This window comes from Notolepis coatsorum, assembly GCF_963971535.1.
Source record: "Notolepis coatsorum genome assembly, chromosome: 4".
Lineage (NCBI taxonomy): Eukaryota > Metazoa > Chordata > Actinopteri > Aulopiformes > Paralepididae > Notolepis > Notolepis coatsorum.
The window spans coordinates 12,291,932-12,306,859 of NC_140168.1; the positions used below are offsets into that span (position 1 = coordinate 12,291,932).

General features: G+C 42.1%; 1 pseudogene across 1 annotated transcript in view; it reads right to left on the reverse strand.

The window, feature by feature from the left end:
• The window catches only part of LOC311226407, a 155,950-nt pseudogene that overhangs the window by 69,119 nt on the left and 71,903 nt on the right, over positions 1-14,928 (reverse strand). The window contains exons 4-5 of the transcript in view: positions 3,202-3,386; positions 2,448-2,620 (exon numbers count right to left, since the gene is read on the reverse strand). The product of the transcript in view is annotated as an uncharacterized misc_RNA (transcript). The remainder of the gene's footprint in view (positions 1-2,447; positions 2,621-3,201; positions 3,387-14,928) is intronic.

Consider the following 14,928-nt stretch of genomic DNA (forward strand, 5'->3'; position numbering starts at 1 on the left):
GAAACAACAAAATACACTTAATTACATAAACCAATATACTGATACTGATGCGTTCTAATGATACTATATCTTGCGTGCTTGCGCTCTTGCGGTCAAAAAAGATGTGCTCCCACTCTCACCCCCCTCTCTCCGTGAACTGTCAACAACGTGAAAGGGGAATGAAACTCCATAAGAACACTCCCGTTAGCGCCACACCATGCCCTACTTTGATTACTTGTATTATTGCACAATGTCGTTCTATTGGATTCTTATTATATTATTATTATTGTATTTATGCACAATCGTTGCGGGCAAGACCCCCCGCATTTCACTGTATACTTGTATGCCGTGACAAATAAAACTCTTGACTTGACTTGACTTGACACCCCCGTGACAGTACTAATAATACAACACAAATAGAGAATACTGAGACTTACGTTACGACTCCTACACTAATTAATAATGTTGTTGTGTTTGTTATTATTATTATTATTATTATTATTATTATTATTATTATTATTATTATTATTATTATTATTATTATTATTATTATTATTATTATTATTATTATTATTATTATTATTATTACTTTGATTATTATTATTACTTTGATTATTATTGTTATTATTGTCTTATTATTATCTTAATATTATGTCAATGAATTTATTTCACTTTACTTTTGTTTTTGTGTTAATCTTTTTTTAATCCAGAGTATAGGCCCTGTATAGGCCCATCTGGGTCTCTTGCCTCTACTTAGCACCTTTATATATTTTCTGTCATGGTCAATGTTTTTACTGTTTTGCTGAAATGGTGCGAAATAAACAAAGAAAGAAAAGAAAGGAAGCGGGTGTTCATCTTCCCCGACTTCGCACCAGAGGTCGCCAGGAAGCGGGCTGCTTTCACAGAGAGACGGGTGAAGCGCCTTCTTTACTGACATTCCAGACGTCAGATTCGGCCTCCGCTTCCCAGCCAAACTCCGGATCACATTCAACGGAGTGGAGAAATCCTTTGAGGACCCTGATGTGGCCATGTCTTATGTAAAGGAGAAGATTCTGCCCTCACCATGAATATGGTCAGGTAATGGCTGATTAAGGCACTCTTCTCTTTTGAACTCTGCACACAGCCTGAGAGGTTACTGTGTTGACTGTTTATTATTGACAATAGCCTCCTGTTTCAAGGCTTCTGCTGTTGAATTGTGTCAACGTTCAGGCGTCCAGCAGATGGAGCCAAACGCTTGTTGTTGGACTTGACGTTGATGTACAATACAGGCCACATAATATGTGCCTACTTTCTTTTCTTCCCATGTCCCTTCATATGTCGTGTTCTGCTATGTTTTATAACGTATGGTGTTATTTGTTAACACAAAAGGTCACTGTAGTGACCGATGAAGCCTTTTCTGTTACTTTTACTACGCGCACTTGTACGTGAAAAGCACAAAACTTGATAATCGACACTAAGAGTAAAGAGTACCGCTGCTAGACAACTACAGTAATAGAATAGAATAGAATAGACTTTTAATTGGCATTGCACAGTATACAACGACATTTCAGGGGAGCTCCCACAGACCGTAGTACATATATACATACATGAACACATAACACATATAACACTGTACATAACAGAATATTTTAAATAATAAAGTGCATGATGGGTGGTAATCAGATATTATCAAGTGCAGTGGTAAGTGCATGGTGCACGTGAGGGGACAGTCAATGAGTATTTAACAGTCTAACTGCTTGGGGGAAAAAGCTGTTCTTAAATCTTGTACTTGGCATGTATGGACCGGTATCTCCTCCCTGAGGGAAGGAGCTGAAAGAGGTGATGTGCTGTGTGAGACTGGTCCTTGATGATACATTTGGAGCGGTGGAGGCAGCGGGAGGTGAAGATGGAGGTGATGTTTGGTAGAGGAGTCCCGACGATCCTGCCTGCCGCCTTCACCACCCTCTGTAGAGCCTCTTGCTCTGCCTTTGTGCAGCTGGAGAACCACACAGACACACCGTAGGTCAGCACACTCTCAACCGCACAATGGTAAAAGTTGACAAGGAGATTTCGTGGCAGGCCAGCCTGCTTCAGCTTCCTTAGATAGTATAGGCGTTGCTGGGCTTTCCCGATCACTGAGGCGGTGTTGGTGCTCCAGGACAGGGTCTCACTCACACTGAGACCCAGGAACTTGAACTCAGTGACCCTCTCCACTACCTCGTTGTTGATGAGCAGAGGGGAGTGGTCAGGCCTTGATCTTCTAAAATCCACTATGATCTCTCTTGTTTTCTTTATATTGAGTGCCAGGTTGTTATTATCACACCAGGCTATAAGGTCCTCCACCTCCCTCCTGTAGGCAGACTCATTGTTGTTTGTTATGAGACCCACAACTGTGGTATCGTCTGCGAACTTGACGATGTAATTGGAGGGGTAGGAGGGGGAACAGTCATGTGTGAGCAGGGTGTACAGTAGTGGGCTGAGTACGCAACTCTGCGGGGCGCGGGTGCTGAGAGACAGGGTGGACAAGGTGTAGTTGCCCAGTCTGACGGCTTGTGTGCGGTTTGTGAGGAAGTCCAGCACCCAGTTACACAGTGTATTACACAGGCCCAGGGTTTGGAGTTTACTGATGAGTTTACGGGGGAGTATAGTGTTGAAGGCAGAGCTATAGTCGACAAAGAGCATTTTTACGTAGGTGTTTTTCTTCTCTAGATGTTCTATGGCGGTATGAAGCACAATGGCTATAGCATCTTCAGTTGATCTGTTCTGCCTATAAGCAAATTGGTATTGGTCAAAGGAGGCCGGAATGATGGATGTGATGTGTTTCCTGACCAGTTTCTCTAGACATTTAGCAGGGAGGGGGGTGAGTGCCACGGGTCTGTAATCATTCAGGCACGTGACAACTGACTGCTTGGGTACTGGTATAATTGTGGATGTTTTGAAGCATGCTGGGACATATGATAGTAGCAGGGAAAGATTAAATATATCTGTGAAGACGGTATGCGGCCCACCACTCCATCAGGTCCCGCTGCCTTCCTTGGATTGGTATTCCGGAGGCAACACCTGACTTCATGGTGGCTCAGGACGGGGGCTGTGCTGCTGGGGGGGAGGGGCTGTACTACTTGGTCCCTGTTTGCTCTGTCGAACCGGGCATAGAAATGGTTCAACTCCTCGGTTAATGTGACAGAGCTATTTATGGGTGATGTTGTGCCCTTGTAGTCAGTGATGGCTTTAATTCCCTCCCACACCCGGCGGGGGTTGGTGGAGTTGGAGAAATGGGTCTCGATCCGTTCCTTGTATTTAAGTTTTGCTGCCTTGATGCCTCTCCTTAGAGCTGACCTGGCGATGCTGTAGGCAGCCGCGTCCCCAGACCTGTAGGCTGCATCTCTGGCCCGGAGGAGTGACCTGACCTCCGCGGTCAGCCACGGCTTCTGGTTAGGGAATGAACGAACCCTTTTTGTGACAGTCACCATGTCCATACAGAAAACAATATAATGCATGACTGTGTGGTAGATGAACAGGTACGGTATGCAAAGTGCAGGTAATCATCATAATACTCTCTCTCTCTCTCTCTCTCTCTCTCTCTCTCTCTCTCTCTCTCTCTCTCTCTCTCTCTCTCTCTCTCTCTCTCTCTCTCTCTCTCTCTCTCTCTCTCTCTCTCTGTGCAGGCGTCCAGCAGTGTCTATGTGCTATAGCTTCTGTTGACTTGTTTAAATAACCCCACAGATAATAATTATCTAAACGTATAAATCTTGGTTGTACTGAATGTACGTGACGTGTTGTTTCCTCAATAAACCAGGGATGGAGAGGACAAAGAGCAACAATAGACAACTCAATGTAGGCCAAGCTAAGCAACAACTCCAGAAATAGTAATAGTCAAATCATTGTGTTTGGGGATCTATACCACTTTTCATCTTTGTGTTATGGATCAATAGCATTTTTCATCTTTGTGTTATGGATCAATAGAGTCCTAAACAAGGGGACATATTTTGTAAATGTTCAAAGATTTCATAGGGCTTCCTTGAATCTGTGGCACATGTGTGTCAAGAGTTTTGAAAAGAAAATAGTCTAAATCAAATTGTAATCAATTATTTCGACCACACGTTTCTTGTTGTGAACACACTGTTCTCTGTGGCTGTAGCAACACACCACATCTTTCACTTTTACAAACTGAGCAGCACATTAGTTACACAGTGTTCCTGGCTCCAAAAAGCACAGATTAATCAAAGCTAATTCATTGCCTGTGTCTCTCTTGTGACCTCACTAAGGGCAATCATTCAGAACAGCTTGTTTAGACTTAGCCCACAGGCAAACAGCAAGGATCACATGTCATAACATTTCAGAATGCAAAATTCAATACAAAGACTAGGCAAAACCCATTTTCCATAATACTGTAATACAGAGTAATGGTTACTTTTACTTAACAGTATAGGCTACTGTGTGTGTGTGTGTGTGTGTGTGTGTGTGTGTGTGTGTGTGTGTGTGTGTGTGTGTGTGTGTGCGCGCGTGTGTGCGTGTGCGTGTGCGTGTGCGTGTGTGTGTGTGTGTGTGTGTGTGTGTGTGTGTGTGAGATTGATGATTGATACATGATTAATTTTCCTCCATTAGAAAAGCCGAACATGCTTCTATGTAACAAAAATGCAGAAAATCGCATGGCTCTGTAGCACATTTTTGTAATAGTATAGTATAGTATAGTATTGTATTTGCAAGCCCCCCCGCATTTCATTTTGACTCTTGCCTTGACTAGTATAGTATAGTATAGTATAGTATAGTATAGTATAGTATAGTATAGTATAGTATAGTATAGTATAGTATAGTATAGTACTCAAACCCTCACAGGGCTCCTCGTCACAATAGGACAAACATATTTGTCAAGTTTGGTGCAAATCGGAAAAAGTGTTAACAATTGATCAAATAAATGACCAGTATGGTAAGACTTCATACTGTAGGTTCTTATGGCAAATATGTCATGGAGTCAACTAAACCAGTAGGTTTCTTCCTTGGGGTCATGAATGTGCACAGATCATTTGATGGCAACATTACTTTTCAAGATATTTTGTTCACAAACAGACAGATGTGGGTGAAAACACAACTTCCTTGGAGGAGGTAATAAAAATCATCTGGATGTGTCAAACATGATAATGTACTTCTATTAAGCAGCACCAAATAACACAACAGAGAAAGATGTATCAGTACTTGAAATGGAAAGAATTGCTCACATTTAATCAGAAGCCAAGAATTGTTAAAATAGCCCTTTCTTCTTAAAAATCCCCTTTATTTTGTATTTGATAAAGAATCTGCAAATCTATGATATACATACACAGCCCCGATGGAAGACTGGGCCAACCATACATAATAAAAAGAAGTGACAGACATGTCCTAATAGAGCGTTTCAAATGTATAAAAGGATGTTCATGAAATTATCTGTAATGTACATATTACATTGTGTAGGACACTGAACAAATGCAAATGTAAACAAAAATAATAGTACTGTTCCATTTTCCTCGTCACACTGTGAACAAAGGATGGCCACTGAAGGTACTGTGGTGATCCTTATTGTCATAGATACATTTATTTGCCCAGAGCCGCACATACATCTTTAACAAGGACAGCCCCTGTTGCCTTTGCTAATCCAAAAACAAAGAGATTGAACAGGTAGACACCCTTCACTGGCGCCGTGAAGAAGCCTGTTAGAGAAAGAGAAGATTGTCATAGGCCGCTCCTCTAATCCAACCAGGCCCGGACTGGCCATCGGGAGCACCGGGAGTTTTCCCGGTGGCCTGGTCTGCACAGATAAAAAATTAAAATGATATAAAAAAAATAAAAAAAAATATATTTTTTGTATTATAATTTCTTAATTTTTTTTTGCCAGGCCATTGTTTCTAGTTGTGGCGGCGGCGTGGTGCGATAGTTTTTAGATGACCAGGTGGGTGGGGAACAACCAGGATTTCACTGTCTGCGACAGAGTTGGAGAACTATCTGACTGACTCTCTCTCCCTCACGCGGACACACACACACACACACAATGGAGCCGTGCTTCTGCTTGTGATTGGTGGAGGCGGGACCAGGCGATACAACTGATTGACAGTGGAGGCGGCGAATGGAATAGCAGATGGCACACTCCCAAAAGGAGTTGTTAAATCTGACATTACAAAAAACAATATGTGGTGGTTATGATTGGGGCTGAAGTTGAATAAACAATTTATGAAAGAGAGAGTCAAAATAATTCCAAGATAATTCAAAGATTACACACCTTTGCCACATTGGCTACAAACATAATCACTGCAAAGTTATCAAACAAATAAGAATCTGATCAGACACAAGGGTTAAGTTGTTGTTCCCTTTCTAATTTCCTCAAAAACATCTAGTCTAGTTAATGTGATCAATATTATTTGACAATTGATGCTTTTTGTTGGAAATTTCAGTCAGTGAGCTCATACTTTGAGCTAATTTTATAGTTAAAATGATTGAGACAACGCAATCTTCTGTCTTCGTTGTGCATGCATGTGTGTGCTCACCACACGTGATACATGTGTCACTATTCTGGCAGTGGCTACTGTTATTATAGTATTGTAATGAAAGGTCTGTTATTTAATGTTTGTGTAAAGGGCTATTTTAACTGTTGATGGGTAGTGCATCAGTAAAGTGAATATGGTATTGTTCTCTTGACTTGTTTGAATAGGTGGAGAGAGTGGTTAACTGTATTATAATAGTAAATAGAAAAATATGTTGTGCTCTTGCTTTTTTCTTTTTGAAGGTGGAGAGAGTACCATTGCTAGTGCCACAACAGTTTTATTTGAGGTTCATAACAGTACATTGTACTAAGCAATTGTTGGCTCATTAGTTTGTGATTCACATGCACTAAAATTCACCAGAATGCAGGAAATTAAGTCTTTGTAACTAAAATATTCCGGGTGGGGGACCCCCAGACCCCCCACTTAAAAAGTGGCCTGATTGGGGATATATTTCACGCTATATTTCGCGCTATATCTCCCGGTATGAATTATTTCCCCAGTCCGGCCCTGAATCCAACTAACAGAAACATATAAATTGTTATTTATGATAGCCCTTAACATTACCGGACCCATACTTCCATTATTAGGGTGCACGATAAACTAAAAGTAATTTATAGTAAATTAAAGGAGCAATAGGTGCCTGTTGATCTTTGGCAGAACCTTTTTCAAATATTATATATTTTCAAATCCTTAAACTGAATTCGACAACGCCCTTCCCGATCAGAGCGCATCAGGACGCTTACAAAACCACGCCCCGCTAGGTAGCTAGCAGGCAGCTATGTGTTAGCAGCAGGCCTTTGTGTTACACGCGCAACTGTTATACGCACAACAAGCACGCATGTCACTAGAGGTTACGCACAAAAAGCCCATTCCAATCGTTTGACTTGGTCCTTCATTTGATTGGATCTTGTTGTTTTAGCTCCTACCCCTTACCAGAATGACAGATCTTTCTCATTTTGGTCTCAAACGTTTTATTTATTTAATACTATCGATTACTCTCGAGATATAATAAGAAATCTAACATGTTGCCAAAAATCAGTTGTCATGTTAATCGGAAACAATAAGCAATGTGTAGAAAGAAACAGATTTGATACTGTTTCATCTTTATCAGGAGGAATGGTTTATTTTTCTTAGTGAGTATCCCATAATCTCCCCAACAGAATTGCTGTAAGGGTCAATGATAGTCCTGTTGGTTAAACTGTTTAACATTTAGCTAAAACACACAACACAAATGGCAGTTGCTTGCATGTCTTTGTGGTTGTATCTTACACATACTATTACAAAGTAATAACTGGCAACATTACAGTATGAACACATTCTATCACCTGTCATCTAGTATCCACCATACCTGTGTTTTTATTATAAGCGTTGCCAACATTCATGATGACGTGTCTGTAGACCAGGGTAGTGCGAGTGTCATAAGGCCCTGTGTGTCCAGGTCCTGAAGCCCAGAGGGAGGCTGAGAAAGACACCTGTCTGGCTGTGAGACAAAGATATCATCACATAGCACTTGCATTTCATGGGTTATAAGATTGCATGATGTGCATTCATACGCATGCACCACACACATTCATATAACACTGTGTTATGTACCATGAGCTTGATCACTCCTGTGTCACTGGGCATGCAGGTGAGGGCTGCTAATTAGCTAATTGCTGCTGATTGGATACCTGCTGGCAGGCAGGTTAAAACAGTCTCTGAGACACACATGCACTCTGACTATGGCTAGGGCCGAGACTTGTCACGTTCTCCCATTCTTTGTTCTTTAGTTTGTACCAGTAATTCATTGTTAGAGTAGTCTTTTGGGTTAAACACGGGTTTTGGTATCGGTTTGCACATAGGTTGCATCCCTTTGAGCCAGGGTCGTAACAGTTGGGCGCTTGTCCGGGAGTGAATTTGGAAACAAATACCCCTAGAATTTGTTTGGTGTTTTTTTTGTTTTGCATGGTGTGTCGTGGTGCTATAGTGTGGGTGGTGTTCGTTACATGTTGTGTAACGTGGGGGCTTGAGCCAATCATCAAACAGGTGAGTATGCCCTTATTTGTTTGTAATTTGATGTGACTACTTATTGCTGTTAAAATATATAGTTTAGTGGACACCGCATGTAGGTAGGGACATTATTTTCTGGTTGTTTGTTAGCTTCCTGTGCACCACATACTCCTGGGGCAGTCAGAGAAGTGATTAGCACCATCTACTTGTCTTGTACCATACCATATACTTGACGGGTGGATGGTCAATATGATCTTTGGCTGGTAGCAGGTGTGGTTGAAGAGGGTTAGGTCTACAGGGCATTAGCTTAAGGGTAGGTAGGATAGGGGGCCAGAAAACACAGGTAGTGTGGTAGGGCCTGTTGTAGTGTTTTTTAGGGTAGACATGTGGTGGGCCGTTTTTACTGCAGTTTAGATGTAGAAGCTGTAAGTAGTCATATCAGGTTAGAAGGGGCACCTGTTTGAATTTGTTTGTTGTATTTATTTTGTTTGTTTTGAGTGTACCTCAGTGTTGGATAGCCTACCTGTTAGCACCTGACCTCCTGCGCGTATGACACATCTAGTTATTCAGGGTGTTTTTTTTATTTAATTTTTTTGCAAATTAGAAAGGTGCGCTCAGTAGAGCACACATTTCCACCGCGTCTCCTTGTAGTTATTAGCATGCTAACGCTAACAAGGGGTGATTCAGCAGTGCTTCAGCGGTCAGACAGGCTATAACAGTTTGGAGAGATACCGGAGCTTTTCAGTCCCTCATTCTGGAGGGGATTTTGCCGTTTTCAGAAAAGTCTTCTTTGCATTCTGGTGTCGTTGTTCGTGGCTTTGGAGGTGGATTTGTGGATGCACCTTTGCATGAGGTCACACTCAATTCTCCCTTAGTATCAGGCAATGTTGTTGTGGGGGTATGTTCTCACATTCCCATAAGAGGGGTGTCCTTCATTCTAGGGAATGATTTGGCTGGTGACAAAGTGTTGCTGTAAGGGTCAATGATAGCCCTGTTGGTTAAACTGTTTAACATTTAGCTAAAACACACAACACAAATGGCAGTTGCTTGCATGTCTTTGTGGTTGTATCTTACACATACTATTACAAAGTAATAACTGGCAACATTACAGTATGAACACATTCTATCACCTGTCATCTAGTATCCACCATACCTGTGTTTTTATTATAAGCGTTGCCAACATTCATGATGACGTGTCTGTAGACCAGGGTAGTGCGAGTGTCATAAGGCCCTGTGTGTCCAGGTCCTGAAGCCCAGAGGGAGGCTGAGAAAGACACCTGTCTGGCTGTGAGACAAAGATATCATCACATAGCACTTGCATTTCATGGGTTATAAGATTGCATGATGTGCATTCATACGCATGCACCACACACATTCATATAACACTGTGTTATGTACCATGAGCTTGATCACTCCTGTGTCACTGGGCATGCAGGTGAGGGCTGCTAATTAGCTAATTGCTGCTGATTGGATACCTGCTGGCAGGCAGGTTAAAACAGTCTCTGAGACACACATGCACTCTGACTATGGCTAGGGCCGAGACTTGTCACGTTCTCCCATTCTTTGTTCTTTAGTTTGTACCAGTAATTCATTGTTAGAGTAGTCTTTTGGGTTAAACACGGGTTTTGGTATCGGTTTGCACATAGGTTGCATCCCTTTGAGCCAGGGTCGTAACAGTTGGGCGCTTGTCCGGGAGTGAATTTGGAAACAAATACCCCTAGAATTTGTTTGGTGTTTTTTTTGTTTTGCATGGTGTGTCGTGGTGCTATAGTGTGGGTGGTGTTCGTTACATGTTGTGTAACGTGGGGGCTTGAGCCAATCATCAAACAGGTGAGTATGCCCTTATTTGTTTGTAATTTGATGTGACTACTTATTGCTGTTAAAATATATAGTTTAGTGGACACCGCATGTAGGTAGGGACATTATTTTCTGGTTGTTTGTTAGCTTCCTGTGCACCACATACTCCTGGGGCAGTCAGAGAAGTGATTAGCACCATCTACTTGTCTTGTACCATACCATATACTTGACGGGTGGATGGTCAATATGATCTTTGGCTGGTAGCAGGTGTGGTTGAAGAGGGTTAGGTCTACAGGGCATTAGCTTAAGGGTAGGTAGGATAGGGGGCCAGAAAACACAGGTAGTGTGGTAGGGCCTGTTGTAGTGTTTTTTAGGGTAGACATGTGGTGGGCCGTTTTTACTGCAGTTTAGATGTAGAAGCTGTAAGTAGTCATATCAGGTTAGAAGGGGCACCTGTTTGAATTTGTTTGTTGTATTTATTTTGTTTGTTTTGAGTGTACCTCAGTGTTGGATAGCCTACCTGTTAGCACCTGACCTCCTGCGCGTATGACACATCTAGTTATTCAGGGTGTTTTTTTTATTTAATTTTTTTGCAAATTAGAAAGGTGCGCTCAGTAGAGCACACATTTCCACCGCGTCTCCTTGTAGTTATTAGCATGCTAACGCTAACAAGGGGTGATTCAGCAGTGCTTCAGCGGTCAGACAGGCTATAACAGTTTGGAGAGATACCGGAGCTTTTCAGTCCCTCATTCTGGAGGGGATTTTGCCGTTTTCAGAAAAGTCTTCTTTGCATTCTGGTGTCGTTGTTCGTGGCTTTGGAGGTGGATTTGTGGATGCACCTTTGCATGAGGTCACACTCAATTCTCCCTTAGTATCAGGCAATGTTGTTGTGGGGGTATGTTCTCACATTCCCATAAGAGGGGTGTCCTTCATTCTAGGGAATGATTTGGCTGGTGACAAAGTGTTGGCTACTCCAGTTGTAACTCCCATTCCTGTGGTTTCTGAGGTCCCTAATGAGCTGGCACAGAAACATCCAGGAGTGTTCCCTGTGTGTGCTGTGACACAGGCAATATCAAAGGACAAAAGTGATGTTGTTGATACTTCGACTTGTGACATTACACTTAGTGACACATTCTTTGTTGAATTGAAAAGTGTACCTGTTGAGAATTTTGGAAAGCACACTGTGGATGTACCTCTGCATAATGATTCTCTTGATTGTGCCTTTGTGTCAGGCCCGGTGGTGAAACCAGAGTTGACATGCGTGCCGGATAGGCATGTGGCAGGAGATGATCTGGCAGCGCAGTGTCTCAGGGTCTTCCCAGCCTGTACGGTGGCTGAGGCCACGAACGAATTGGAGGATGAGTGTGGGAAGGATGCTATTAGAGATGCTGTTGATTCATGTGACACCGTTCTAGTTGAAGAGGCTACAAGGCCTGACTTAGGCTGCCAGCCTTCCCACAGTAGCTCTATTGTCCCTGGTGTTTCACTTGTGGGCAGGGATGGTTCCAGTATGTCAGTTGATGATTCTGACATTGATTCACGTGTCCACACTGACTCTCTGCCATGCACTAGGTGTGCTAGTCAACCTAGTTACCTGTGTCCTGTGGAGCAGGAGCCGCCTTCGCGACCTGGTCTGATGAGTGGCAACCATTTTGATCAGGACAATGTTATTTTGTGTGACGCCATTTTAGATGGTGTTCCAGACGCTTTTGTGACTGATGTATTGCCATGTTCCAGGGACGGTGTGGCTGTACCTGAGGCGGTGCATCCTACTCTGGATGTTCATGGTTTGCAGTATCCTGAACTGCCAGTGCCAGGAGGTATGGATATGGGCGCTGTGGTGGTATCAGAGATCTATGGTTTTTGTTTTTCTGTGTTCTGTCCTGTTGAGCGCAGTGAGCTTAGCTCTCAAATTGATTTTGGTTTGCAGTCTATTTTTGACAGGTCGGTATCGGTGGAGGGGCCTGTTGAAATGGAGCTCATATATGATAAGGTCTTGGTTTGTCAATGGGGTCCTAAGTCTTACGCCTCAGTGGAGGAGGCGCCTGCCCCACTCCAGCCATATACCGCAGTGGCGGAACCTTTTGTGAGGTCTAGCTTGCCCGAGGGTCGGGACAGGGTGGTTTTTTGTTTTACACAGCATTGGCGAATGTTCCACAGTGGGGAGCATGCAACACGGTTGGTGGTCGTGTTCGATAGGGGCTGGCCCGTTGTCGCTGTCGTGGTAGTGGCCCTGACAACTAATGGGTCACAATATTTTTTGTTTATGGGTTTGATGTGTGATGGTTGCCTCTTGGGCAACCAGTCTCTGAGACACACATGCACTCTGACTATGGTTAGGGGAGTGTGTGGAAACTGAGACTTGTCACGTTCTCCCATTCTTTGTTCTTTAGTTTGTACCTGTAATTCATTGTTAGAGTAGTCTTTTGGGTTAAACACAGGTGTCGGTTTGCACATAGGTTGCGTCCCTTTGAGCCAGGGTCGTAACACACTGTAATAATAATAATAATAATAATAATAATAATAAACATTATTTGTATAGCACCTTTCATACAGAAACTGCAGCTCAAAGTGCTTCACAACAGAAAAAAGACAGACATAAAATGAGCACATAAAGTGCAGACATATAAGATCACAGTTTTTCACATTAGGATCTAACATCCCCACAGGCCACCTTGTTTATGGTTTGATTCAGTTTTAAATAGACAATAATATAAAGAGTAAGATAAAATAGACAGAGTAAAATAGTGTAATAGTGCAGTGCAATAAAATTGTAGAATAGAATAGATCTACTGCAATAAAATAGTTCTGGATTACTGTTCAGCAGTTCAAAGTCGTCTTTACCTTCTCTGTTTGGTATCCACAGTTTAAAATTTGACAGTCTTCCCTCCTGTTTTATACCCACTTTGACCCTTTGAACCTCCCACCCCGGGCAAACCTCCGTCTCAGGGCGCAGTTCCCTCTCTCAGGGTGCAGTTCTAGGCCTGGGTCCTAATAATAATAATAATAATTCATTATATTTATATAGCGCTTTTCTCAGTCCTACACAGTTTTAAAGCCTGACAGTCTCTTGTTTGATACCCACACAGTTTAATACCTGACCGTTTTGAACCTTTAATAAAAAGCAATAGACAGAGTAAAATAATACAGTGCAATAAAATAGTAGAATATAATAGATTGTAAAATTATTCAATAGAATGGACAGAGTAAAATAGTGCTACAGTACAATCAACAGCGGAGTGTATTAGAAGGCTATGGTGAAGAGGCACGTTTTTAGCTTATTTTTAAAAATATTAAGAGATCTAGCTTCCCTTAATGTCCATAGGTAGTGTGTTCCAAAACTTTGGTGCATAGTTTGCAAAGGCTGCATTTTCCTTAGACTGTGGCTTAGAACCTTCAATAGACCAGGGCCCCTTTCCCCGTACCTGGATAACTGAGTTAGCCGGATAATTTCCAGTCAAGCCTGACTTAAGCCGGACCTTCCCATTCCCCGACGCTCGATTGTCTAAATCACCATGACAACAGATCAAACAGTTTGAGCCTGGTCGGGAGCAGGGTTAACTTCAGTTAGCCGGATGAACCATGGCCACGCCCCCGCAAAGAAATGACAGCTCGCTTCCTGAAATGATTCTCACAGTCTAGGATCTGCATTATACCATTCTGAATTACGTTTCTGTGCTTCGTTTTCCTAGAGGGGGCTTTTGAAATGTATAATAATAGAACTAAATGCTGATAATAAATCATATTGAGCCTATAGATTTACTTTGTCCTAAATAAAATAATGCACGTCATATACGGCGCTCGGAGTCGCGATACACGCTGCATGTGGTTATTTTAATAACGGCGCATTGCAAATGTGAATCCCGCAGGGATATTTTTAATGAATGAAACCTATCGGCCGTTTGGCTCTGATTAGTTTCATATATTCTCCGCTGTAGATTTGCTTAACGGAGCGCCCGGATTGTGTTTCATTCAAGCATAAAATTGAAGTGTCTATGCGGGGATTGTGGTTTTTGTGTGATATTGTAACTGGGATTAAAATGTCTGATGAGATGCGCTGTTTGACGGATTTGAGAAATTGAATGAGCCGTTGACGTCACATTAATGCATTTGAGAATAAAGAGATAAAACTTCATTCAAAAGTAAAATATTCTAAACACGGGTCTCTCGTCCATTAATGGATAAACAATGAATTTATCCCGTCTGGCACAGTGGCGCAGCGGCTAGTGCTGAATCCTGGCAACCGGGCGACCGGTGTTCGAAACCCCGTGTTTCCAATATAATTTTTTTGGAATATAATATTAATGATTATACGCAAAAGTAGCCTAGTTTTAAGTTAAAATATTATAAATCTACATGAATTGAGGATGTCATTCTTTATATAGCTCTCAACGTGCACCAAATTGAATTATTCCTACATTGCAAAAAGAAGGAAAAGACTAGGATTCGAACCCGGGCCGTCTGCGTGAAAGTCAAATCCACAAACCGTTACACCACAGTGCAGATAAGTAAAAGATCCACCATACATCAATCAATGGGTAAGAGAGCCGTATCCTTATTCTGTATAACAGTTAAACTAATTATTTTCGCTAGCAAGATCTCATTTGATTATTCAATCCATAAACCTACTGCCAGCAGGCAAGTTTAAAGAAATATAATCTGATTGATTGGG